The sequence below is a fragment of the Orcinus orca genome, chromosome 2 (assembly GCF_937001465.1).
Source record: "Orcinus orca chromosome 2, mOrcOrc1.1, whole genome shotgun sequence".
NCBI classification, from domain to species: domain Eukaryota; kingdom Metazoa; phylum Chordata; class Mammalia; order Artiodactyla; family Delphinidae; genus Orcinus; species Orcinus orca.
The window spans coordinates 91544585-91557372 of NC_064560.1; the positions used below are offsets into that span (position 1 = coordinate 91544585).

Here is a 12788-nt window from a genome sequence, read left to right on the forward strand (position 1 = left end):
GGTCCAAGTTTGCCTGGCTCTGACGTCCAGGTTTTCTTCCCATGCTTGATCTTGGAGATTACTCTCCACCTGGCAGGGAAACAAATGCTTGGTAGAAGTGAGAGAGCACCGTGCTGCTGGCAGTCACATCCAGAATCTCCACCAATTACTCGGTGGTTCTGAAGCCAGAGAAAGGCCTGTGATTTACCGTGGAACTTTGGGCAAGCCACTTAACACCTTTCTGCCTCACCTTCCCCATTATTTGTCTGTAAAGCACTTTGAGAGCCTATAATGAAAGAGCTTTATAAAGACAAAGAAATAGGGGGACTTCCCTGGTGGCACAGTGGTTAATAATCTGCCTGCCGATGTAGGGGACATGGGTTCAATCCCTGGTCTGGGAACTAGACATGACCCCGTGTGCCACAACTACTGAAGCCTGTGTGCCTAGAGCCCGTGCTCTGCAACAAGAGAAGCCACCGCAGTGAGAAGCCTGTGCACTGCAACGAAGAGTTGCCCCCACTCGCTGCAACTAGAGAAAGCCCGCACGCAGCAACAAAGACCCAACGCAGCCAAAAATAAATAAATAAGTAAATAAATTTATATTTTAAAAAAAGACAAAGAAATATTGTCCTTCAGTGGAAGCAAAAAGCCGAGGTTCCTACCTGTGATCAAAAGAAGTCCTGTGGCACTTTCCAGAAACATATGGGTGGAGCTTTAGGGCTCCACAATCACAAGTGATTGTGAAATCACTTTCTTCATATTTTCTTCATCAACAAGTGAATAAAAAATACAAAATATATATATTGATATTTTCACCCCAAATCTGAGACAGCACATTCTTTGGTATACCATAATTCTTTAATATGTGTAGAGAGGTCTTACAGTTATTTCTTTGAAAAGTGTCTTTTTTATATTGCGCCTCATTAGAACTGTCCTCTTATACACACTTCTACTTATGGAGGGTGGGGCTCTTAGTAGCTGAAACAAGGGGTTCAAAACCTGCTCCTTTCAGTTCAGGGAAGACCTGCAGAAAAACCCAGTTGTCCTCCTTGGTGGTAACTGCCAATTCCATACTCTTCTTGGAGCCACGTGTGACTTTTCTCTATAATCCCTTTGCATTTCCTGACAATGTACTCCTCATGGGAGGGGAATTCTGTTATTTTATTTGGACTTTTATTTTGTATTGGTTCCTGACTTATCCTGTTCAAGTTTCAATGGGTTGGTTTGATATTATTTACACATTAAGACTTTTGTGAAGAAATTGCATAAGGTTTAAAAAACAGACATAAATAAGTAGTACTCTAGAGTGGGCTAGGAATGTGGCATGATAGGGGAAGACTGACTCCCTCAAAAAGTGAAGCCATTTCATTTATTTATTTATAAGGGCTTGGAATGCTAGGCAACACAATGAATCTTATGTTTAAGAAAGCAAAATATATGTTTAAAGGAATATACGTATTGTTAAAACAGTTCTATTTATGCAAAAGATTCATGTAACTTTATAAAGGTTTTCAGGGATTTTAAAGGATTTTAAGTGCTGTGTTAGACGTACTAGTAACAGATGTTCAAAAGCATGTTTAAGTTTTTGTTTTACTGAAAAAGCAATGGATTACTTGATATTTTCTTTTAAAAAAAATCATACGAAAGCCACCACATTTTAAGTATAGCTCAAATTCATTATTTCTAAAAAGCATAAATGATTTAAAATAATATAAGGGCTCCTAAAAATAAATATTACTGTAGCGGAGCTAGAAGAATTTGTTTGCTAAAGATTCCCTTCAGAGTCCCAGTCTTTTGTGTCACTTCTTGTTCTTTTTCTATGAAGACAGATGGTGTCAGTAATTGCCTATATATGTAATTAAGTTAAAAAGCTACAAAGTAAGGTTTTAGCAAAAAGTAGGATTTTGTGCTATGAGCAAAGGAAGCAGAAATTGATAACATAAGATACTATTCCTCACCAAATACACATTTTGATATCCATATGTGTTGGAATGTGAGATTGGATTTCATAAATCTAATAATTTTAAAAAAAGGGAATTTATTCTGAAAGATAAAGCCCATAATAGAAATCTAGATGGCAGTTCTCTTACATTTCTGACCAGCTAGATGGGAATGAGTCTACCTCTGTCCACATCACCTCCAACTTTAGCCTGTTACTCAGTGGTTATTCTAAACTCCTCTGACACTCAGGTTTTTGCCTGGGATTTTTCACCTAGCAGGTTAATCATTGTGAAATTATTATGGAGGGAAAAGCAGTAGCTACTTGTAGAAAGTGGTTTGGAGAGCTGACTTAACCATTCTTGTGGTGTCTGTTTTCAATGTTCCCATCCCATGAATCCACCTTCTGGCTTAATGGCAAGATGGCGCTCCCAGCTGTGGTGCTATGTACGGGCTTGCTGATTTAAACTCTTAAAGCTTAAAATGGCTACCACAACACTGATTTTATTCCATTTCGCTTCGTCATTAACATTTAATGATTACCTTATGCGCTGAGCACAAGGATGGAATATATTAAAAAAAAATAGGAGATGTGTTTTCTGGCTTTAAGCTGTTCGACTCAATTCAACAAGCATATTGAGGATGTACAAGAGGAACATACATTTTCTTTGGTGATGATGGTTGAGGAGGGGGGAGAGACTTACAAAGGAAGTCACCATCAATTCAGTGCAGTACCGTGGGGAATATCTGCTGTGAGAGAAGGAGCATGGGCTCAGCAGGCAGCTAAATCATGGTTTGAACCCCGGATTTGCCACTTAGTTGCCCTGTGACCTTGAACATGTCACTCTAGCCTCAGTTTCCTCATTTGTAAATTAGAGATAATAGTACTCACTTTTCAGGCGTGAGGATTAGGGACACTACATGTAAAATACATAACAGAATGTCTGGTGCGTGACAAAACTTCAATAAATAGTTGATATTATCATTAATAAGTACTCTGGCTGTCAGTACTCTACCTCAGCTCTGAGAAGCTAGAGAATGAAGTGGCACTGAAGGGGGATTAATTAAGGGGGGTTTCCATGAGGAGTTGGATTTTGAAACATGTTTCGAAAGAAGGGAAGTTGTATATTGATAGAAAAGAAAGGAAAGGCCAATTGTAGGAATGAAGGTGGCACGTGGCAGGCAGGATGAGAATGTCTTTATTGAATATGGGAGTCACTAAGCAGGTCAGTTTGCTTGTTCTAGAGAGTACTTTGGACATGATCAGTGAGAAAAGCAATTAGTGCCACATGGTGGGAGAGGGATGGTTCAGGGTTGTTTTAAGAAATAGGTGAGACCTAGAGCAAATTACCCTGTACTTTGTCACCTCAACCATATGGTTCAGATAAAATAAAATTAAAATGAATGCTAAGGACAGTTTCGAAATGGAAAATTTATCACACAAAAAGTCTTGACCACAGGTGACAGCTGGAAGTAGGAAAGGGCCACTCAGCTTTGTTTTTGTGATGCTGGTAGACAAGTTGTAACCACATGTATGTGGAGAATGTTTTGGTCTGTCTTAGCATCAGCAGGGAGACTTTTCCTTTCTCCCTACCTGCGGACCTCCTGAGTCCTACAGAACCGTGGCACCTCCTGAAAAGTTCAGGATGCAGTGTGAATGCGCACATTTGCCCTTCCTTGGCAATGTTTCTGGTGATTAAATTTAGTTAAAGACCTCCAAGTCCAGAGAGAAGTGCCTGGGTTTCATTCAAAAGGAAGCAAGGATCTCCACGGCGAGAGCAGTCATCTAAAGAAGTCCTGGGTGGGGCGACTAGACATAAACAGAGGAACTGGGTCTATTCTTTGTAGACCAACCAAAGTCCTACCCAAGAGCTGATGTTTAGGTTTGGCTTCAATCTTTCTGAAGGTTAAGGTTTACAATGTAAGGGGGTTAACCCAACATTTAAGGACAGTCACATACGGTAAGATTGTATATAGCAAAGCTGGTCACTAGTTTACCTGCGCTATTAGTGTTAGGAAACAGAATTGTAATTTTCACTATAAAAATTATTGTCATCATTGCCTTTGTGTTCATTGCAGAAGTCATCATCCTCACCATCATCATTACTTGTATATTACATGTCTCTTTCATTGACACAAGGATGCAGACCTTTTAAAGGGATAGGTCTTTTACTTTAACACTTCAAAACCCTGGGATCTGTTTTCCCTTCACTAGGTATTAACTTGTGATTTACAATGTGTCTATTATGGCATTTAAAAAACACTGAATAACAAGCATTTCTGTTTATACTAAAGGCCTATAAATTTTAATTTAGATATACCCTGTTAACCTTCTTACATATAAATAAAATACCTTCCCTAAAGAGAAAAACTAAATCTCATTGAGGCCCCTTGGTGAATACCTTGTATATCTTGAAGACAGAGATAGGGAGATTTTGCAAAGGAGAGTACTAGGGGGGAGCTTGGAGAGAAGTATTCATTCATTCATTTAATAAATATTTATTGTGGATCTACTATATGCTAGACGTAGTGCTAGGTGCTGGGTATATAGCAATGAATAGGAAGGAATTACGATATTCTGTAGACCTTGGTTTTTCTACTCTCTGAAATAAATATATTCACTTTTGATGCTTATGTATCACTTTGAGATGATAATGTTCACTGACTTTTAAAAACAATGCTAATTCAATTCAGATTCCACTCACAGTTTGAGAACCTGCTGAGGCCTCAGGTGACAGTTTTACATGTGATTATGCTGTTTGATTTAATAAGAACAGCACCTTATATCTGCTCAGCCTCTCAGAACACCCTGTGGTAAGGAGGGGAGGGAGTCACCATTTGTGAATGAAAAAACGAGGCTCAGAGATGTCCAGTGAGTTGCCTAAAGTATCACAACTGCTAAGTGTAAAGACTGGGGCCAGAACCCCCATCCATCATAATGAAAATATTTTCAGCTGTCTCTTTTTTTTTTTTTTCTATTCTAGGCTGATACATTTGTATTTAGAAACTCTTAGAAACAGTTTTCAGAATATATGAGACATTCTCTTACATACATCAGGGCTTTCCATTTTTGTCTTTCTTCATAGTTTGTGCTGTGTAACAAGTCTCATTTCCTTCTGTAGCTACCTTATGTATCCAGGAAGGGCCATTGCTAGGAGCCTGCAGCTGTTTTTTATCTAAACTCTTTTTTCAAAATTGGATTTCCTTTCCTTTAAAAAGTTAATAACTGTCAATGCTCATAACAGAGATAGCTATTTCAAAAGTTTACAATTATCTAACAACAAAGGAGTTTTTAACCTGGGGATTTCAACAGAAAGCACCTTTGCCCATCTATTTGTTTAGTGACTTTACATAAAAGGAACTGGAGAGTGATATATAGGGGAGTTCCTTGGTGGTCCACGGAGAGTGATACATAAATGCATATTTACATGAGGCAAGTCAGTCATGATGTTTGTAAGACTTAGATCATCATTTTTTTCCCATATGTGTTTTGTACATTTCTACCACTACCCTTCAGAGCATCTTTCCCACTTGGAATACACTCTTTTTTACCCTCTTTCAAATCCTAATTATCTTTCAGCTCAAATCCCACCTACTCTGTAAAAACCTTTCTTGATTGGTCCAAACAGAAGGCAGTTAAACTGGCATTGCCTTTTTGATGTCTCTTTCATTGTTCTATGTAGTTGTCACCTAAGCTTTTCCTTGTAATTCATTTTTCAAGTGTTTCTCCCCAGCTAGATTTTGAACTCCCTAAGGGCAGGCACTTCCACTTCTTTTGCATCTTTGCAGCCTCTGTTGTAACTACCATAATGTCTTGTACATACTAGATGCTCAATAAACACTGGTTCTTTCCTTTAGAATTTCCCAAAAGTGAATATAAATAAGCTCAACAGATCTGGATGTTCTAGAAGTTCCCAAAGTTCATTCATCAATTGGCTGTCATGTAACTATCATTGTGTTAGACGTTACGATGAGGTAAAAAAATACAAGGACCAGTGCATTTTCTAGAGGCTTTACAAATCTCATGGAGGCAATGTTTATGCCTAAGAACCAGTAAGAGTACAAAACAATTGTGTGCTTGTGTATCAAATGGAATTGGGTGATGGATGTGAAATGAGCTTCCTTGTGATAGGGAACATGTCTTGTTTATCTCTGTTCCCACAGCATGCAGCATAGGGACTGAGTAGACCCTGGGGAGGTATTTGTTCAATGAACATGTCAGTGTCTTTTCAATCTGAAGCCTTTGGCAGGTGCTTCACGTCCCTCGTGGAACCGAGTAGATTTTGCCCATAAAGGGCTCTTGCTCCAGGACCCATTGGGGCATGGAAATAGCTTTTGCTGCTCTTTGTATAAGGGTTGGATCCCTCCCCTCATCCTCATGTGGGAAGGCCAGATCTCCAAAATGACTACCTTATAGCTCCATGTATTCTGCACAGTCTCTGAAAGTTTGGCGTTTCCGCATTCCTAGGGTACTGGAATCTTGGACATATGTCCACTATCGGGAGTGGTTTTGTACTATGCTCTTACCAGCTCCATTTCCCAGGGACTGGCTCTTTTCCTTTTATTCCCAGTGACCCTGACGTTCCCAATATTTAAACCCTACATTTCCAAAACTCTTCCTCCATTCTGCTACCCTAGAACCTCACTCTCATCTCAAGTCTGGACAAGATTTTCCATATTCTTATCTGGACTGATTCACAATAGTGGGCCTGTCCTTGGTGCACCACTGTCATTTTATCCATCTTTCTTTGTCTCCCAGTCCCCTCTGCTCTTATTATGACAGCATGGTAAGTTATGGGGGCCCAGTTGGGGCCAGACAGCAAGATTTTGAGATGGACTCAGTCACCTCAGCTTTCTGCCTCCCACCTCTGTTGCAAGACACGTGTGGACGTAAGTAAGGTCATGTATGTGAAAGTGCTTTATAATGATCATTATTTGTGATTATCATTATTTATATATATTTTTCTGACTACAGATACATGCTTACTTTTGAGAATGCAAATGGAGAAAGCATAAACAACAAAACAGAAATAACTCTCTGTACTAGTTTCCTATTGCTGCTGTAACAAACTGCTGTACATTTAGTAGCTTAAAGGGTCAAAGATGAGAAGTCTCACTGGGCTAAAGTCGTGGTGTCAGGGGGCTTCATTCCCCCTGGCGGCTCTAGAGGAGAATTTGTTTCCTTGCCCCTTTCAGCTTCTAGAGGTCACCTGCATTCCTTGGCTCATGGTCACTTCCTCCATTTTCAAAGCCAGCAGAATCCTTGTGATTACATTGTCCACCTGCATAATCCAAGAATATCTTCCCATCTCAAGATTACTAGGTTAATTACATACACATGTTACCATGTGTGGTAACCTTCACCAGCTTCAGAAATTAGGACATGAACATCTTTGCAGGGCCATTACTCTGCCTATCATACCCTCAATCCTCTAACCCAGAAGTAATGACTTGTAACATCTTAGTGTGTTTCTTTAGGTTCTTTTTGCTCTGCATATATGTTTTTTCTTTTTATAAAATTGTTATCATATTACATATATTGTTTTAGAATCTGTATTTTGCCATTCCACTATTCTTGTTAGAGTAGAGTTTCTTGTTAAATAAATTCTTGTTAGAGTAGAGTTTCTTGTTAAATATTATTCAAAACTTTAGTTTTACTGTTTTCATAGCACTTGATTCTATTCATCTATCATAATTTGCTTAACAAATTCTCTATTAGAATTTAGTCTATTTGAAGTTTTTTACTTCCCTTAATAATGTGATTAATATATGTGTACATAAATATTTATGATTATTTCCTTGTGATATTTCTAAAAAGTGGATTCTATTATTAAATTTTTAATACAAAAATACTGTGCAAATATTGAAATAAATAATTTTTGAACTCAGAAGTCAGATAAGCTAACTGACTCATTTTATAGCTGATAAAACTGAAGATGACAGAAAGAAAGTGAAAAGCTCAAGATAACATAGTAATTTAGAAAAGGGGCTAGATTTGACTATTTGAAACTTTAGTCTGATGAAGAGCATTAGAAATAAACTTAAAACACAAATGACAGGGTTCAGTACCAACTGCAGCTGTGGTAAGTGAAGAAGACAGCAGGACTGGTTGGGAGATTGGTTACACTGAAGAAATAAATAAATTGACTGAGTAAATAAGTAAATATATTGAAGATAAAGAAACTCAGGTTTCTCACTGTTGGCGAAAGTATTTATTTGTAAGTGTGGAAAAAGGGAAGTCTAGAAAGAATCTTGAAGTGTTAAATTAGAATTAGAGATATTGGCAGGAATGCATGGTTTTAAAATATATACACTGATAGATATAGACATGGTTATAGGTGCATGCATGTATGTATATATGTATGTATATGCTTGTATGTGTATCATACATACATAAAACATATATTTTCTAGCTCTGTCCACTGAGAGAGGCCAGAGCAATGGCAGTCCAGTAGCAATGATAGCACTAAGAGCCCAGACCTTAATACCATCCTCCACTAAAAGGACCCAAAGCTCTTGGGCTGATCCTAGGTCTGTCAGAGAAAATGCAAAATGAACCTGGAACATCTCATTGTGCTAGGAAGTAAGACAACACTCAAAGGATGATGGGGACACAACAAAAGGACACAAGAGCCACACTGAAGGGTCTCCCACTAGTCAAATCTGGGACAACTTGAGCATCAAAATGATGAAAGTGTCAAAATACAGCTGACTTAAGAGACTAGAACCTCACAGGTTTAAACTGGTATAAATACATACATGCCTACATATGTAAACGAAAGATGGAGAAGGAAAAACTCTTCATTGCAGTAGATTTCCAACTAATCTATGTAGAAAGAATGATGGAAATAGAAAATTACCACTGTCATCATGGTGGCTGACTCAGGAGAAAGTTGGCAATGGATACTAAGTTTTGTGTGGAAATTTGATGAGGAATAAGACATTATTCCTTGGAACACCTTGCCATAAAATATTACTAATCAATTACAAAGGAAAAAACAATGATTTTTATGGTGGAGAAAAATGGCTGGAAAAAAGAAAGAAAAGCCACAAGTGACAATCTGGAGAAGTTGTTTGTAACATGTATAACAGTTAAAGGATAAGAGTTTCCTATATACAAAGAACTACAAATCAGCATTTGTATTATAGTCCAATTTAAAAGGGGCAAAAGATACGATAGGGCAATTAAGTCAAGATATATAAATGGCCAACAGATATAGTACAGATGTTCATCCTCACTAATAATCAAAGAAATACTGAGGAAAACAAGATGCCATTTTTTCCCCTGTTAGATTGGCAAAAATGACAGGTTGATAATGCCAATCTCTTCATTGGCACCACAATGCATGTCAGTGAGAAGAGAAAATACAGTGTTTTCTGAAGTGATGTCACTTGCAAAATGGCAAGAATATATACCAGTGATTTTGCAAATAATCTATTACATACAGAGAGTTAATGTACTTCCCTTGCCAATGCAGAAACTCCTTTTGGTGTGCTCATTGAGAACTTCTTCCAATGTTCTACTGAAAATTGTAACACGAATGGCAATATACTCAAATATTAACAGGAAGAGACAAGGTGAAGTATTAGTATGATAAAATCAGAGAATCGGGCTTCCCTGGTGGCGCAGTGGTTGAGAGTCCGCCTGCCAATGCAGGGGACACAGGTTCGTGCCCCGGTCCGGGAAGATCCCACATGCCGCGGAGCGGCTGGGCCCGTGAGCCGTGGCCGATGGGCCTGCACGTCCAGAGCCTGTGCTCCGCAACGGGAGAGGCCACAACAGTGAGAGGCCCGCGTACCGAAAAAAAAAAAAAAAAATCAGGGAATCTTGGGTTAATATTCATTTATCCCACCCATCAACTAATCTCTGAACTCTTCTCTAAAAGCCTTAACACCACCATCCAACATCTGCTAGAATACCTCTATTATTCATTCATTCATTCTTTCAACAAATAATTTACTGAACACCTACTCTGTGCTGGGGCAGAGATAGTGCTGAGAATTGAATGGGGAGCAAAAAGAGACATAATATATCTCCGCAGGGAGCTTATACTGTACAGGGGGAGACAGCTTTAATCAGATAATCATGTAAATAAGTCTAAATTGTAACAAAAGCAAGTGGTATAAAGGAGAGGTACATGATGATAGGAGAACCTAAAACAGGGGAATTTGACTTTGTCAGGAAGTTCGGGGGAGGCTTCCCTAAGAAAGTGTGGCTGGAGCTGAAATATGATGGATGCGAAGGGGGTTAACTAGGTAAAAGAGAAGAGGCAAGAGCATTTTAGGCAGAGGGGCAGCATGTGTAAAAGCCCTGTGGCAGGAGGTAATATGATGAGTAAGGGGTTGGAAAAGAGGGGGAGTTAGGGCGAGCAAAGCCTGTCAAGGCACATGGGACCAGCCAAGTGAAATGTGGGACCTTTGTCCCAGATGCTGGGAACAGTAGTAAGCTCTGGGACAGGACCAGCTCTGTGTCTGGAGAAGATACCTCTCATTGCCTTGTGCAATTCTCCCTATACCAAACTTGAATAAATAAAAACCATAAGTCAACTGTCCCCATAGTTCCATCCTCCCTACTGCCCCAGGGATCACAGATTTAATCCTTGTTTCTCATGACAAGCATTTGGAGAGGGCAGCTTCTCCTGCATCTCCTCCCCTTGCTTCCTTGCCATCCAGCCCTTTTGCCAGAGGGCATTGTTCCTGTCCTCACTCCACCCCAGGTTGATTCCTGAATGCCCTTCAGTTTGTCCTTTTCTCTTTCCATGTGTGGGCCTGAGAAAGGAATGTAAAACCAATGGAGGGCTCAGGAATGCAAATGGAAAATGATTATTGAACAAGCTGAAAACTGCTCAAAACATAAACTCTCACTTTGAAACTATCATCTGACTGAAATGGAGAATTGCAAAACTGAGAATAAGGAATACAAAACAACTAAAGTCTATTTACAATGTTGGATGGCCAGAGGGTATCAGGAGAGGGCAGGCAGGAGGTTATTCCATCCTTTAGACAGAGTTGTGGTCACCCAACACTAATACAAGAGGAACTGAACATTTTGAAAAATAAGTCTCATGAAGTAGTAGTGAATTTAAACATTGTAATTTCTGGGACAAAAGAGATTAAAAATTATTTATCTATAATTATTGTACATGAGAGGCACACATGTACACATGAAGAATCTCGTGGATGAAATATTGAATAAGTAAAAGCATGTTGTAGAATAATAATACATAGGACGTTATGATCTATAAAAAGTTAAACAAAATTAAACCACATATTAAATATATAAATCCATTACACCTGTAATCTGTAATATATAAATCCATTACACCTGTAATCTGCCTTCACTGATCAAAGTCATTTTAATTGTTGCTATAAAAAAGTGCATGTCCTCCAAGCTGCACTTAGCCTAAACGATGTTTGCCTGAGATGTTTCCCAGAAACTTGGAGTCAGCTGTGTCTAGTTCAAGCTGAGCTGGTTAAGACTGGATAGGACCACTGACCCTCCAACTGGGCATGTGCGAGTGTCAGCTCCGTGACATTTTGACATCAGGAAGCCGAAAACTCCACCCTCAGATCATGCCAAGTGCCTCAATTTTTTAACACGCCTCCCATGAAGAAGCCCATGAAGAACCCCATAGCTTAGTAGTAACTCCTGTGCAGGTTGACAATTCCCTCACCTTTCTCTTATTTCCAATCACCTGTCCCGTCGCTCCCCAAGCCTACGACCACCTTGCTCCTTTATTCCATAAATCTCTCATGCCCCTTGAGGCAGATTTGAGACTTGTTCTCCTTTCTCCTTGCTTGGCTGCCGTGTGAATAAACCCTTTCTTTGCTGCAAACGTCAGCATTTCAGTGTTTTGGCTTGCTGCATGTCAGGCAAATGAACATGGTTGAGTAACACATTCACATGCAGTAAAAGCATAAAGGTATGAAAAGGAATAAAAGTCCTAATTGCAAGATGGTGGATACCTCTGGGAGGAGAAAGGGCCATGCAAGGGGGATTGGCAAGGAGTACACAGGACTGGAGGTGGTCTTGGTTCATTACATTAATATTTAGACCTTTTTATATTTATGAAATATTTCCCAATACACTTTTTTTAAGAAGAAAAAATTGACGACCTAAGTTGCTGGTGAACTACTGATAAGAAAAGGAACAGAAACAAGAACTCTTACCTCCTTTTTAATGATTAACTTTCTATTTAAGAACAGATTCTAGAAAGGTTCACTCCCTGGATGGCATAAAGCAGTCTCACAATAAGATACAGGCAGAGCATTAATGGGCAAACTGAGGCCCCATTGGAATGAGTTGCAGTCATTTAAACTCCAGCTGTACCGAATGAGAAGACCCTGGTGTATCGGCAGAACCAGCCTGAAACTAGCCCTATACTGTTTCTAACAAGAAACTGAGTTGTTTTTCACAGACAACGGAACAAAACCACAAGTCATGCAGCCAAAGTATGCACCGAGGAGAAAATTTTGACCTCAGACAACACCCGAAAGCAAAGTCTCTCTTCCCATGAAACCAAAGGACCTGGACATGACCGGAACCTGAATGCCAGAGCCCTTACAGAAGCGAGGGGTCTGCTGTCCCTGAAGAGCCGGTGCTAAAGGCCCCTTTATCACACCTCACCATAAATGGCCAAATTCCAACGCCGTTCAGTGAAAACCTGCCCTGCATACCAACCCTCTTCCCCTAACTCGTAAAAGCTTGACCAAACCCCAGATCAGGGAGCCACAGCTTTGAACCTTGCCTGCTGTCTCCTTGCCAGCTGACCTCGCAATAAAGCCTTTTCTTTTCTCAAAAGCTGGTGCCATAGTACCGTATTGGCTACTGCGCCCATCGGGCAGCAAGCCCTTTGCTTGGTAACACTGGT

The 12788-nt window shown here is 39.6% G+C and overlaps 1 protein-coding gene and 1 long non-coding RNA gene across 2 annotated transcripts in view; one reads left to right on the forward strand and one right to left on the reverse strand.

Annotated features, from left to right (window-relative positions):
• The window catches only part of LOC117203819 (uncharacterized), a 188837-nt gene that overhangs the window by 54858 nt on the left and 121191 nt on the right, over nucleotides 1–12788 (forward strand). The window lies entirely within an intron of this gene.
• IQCH (IQ motif containing H) overlaps nucleotides 1–12788 on the reverse strand; it is a 203453-nt gene that overhangs the window by 31168 nt on the left and 159497 nt on the right. The gene's annotated exons all lie outside the window — the stretch shown is intronic.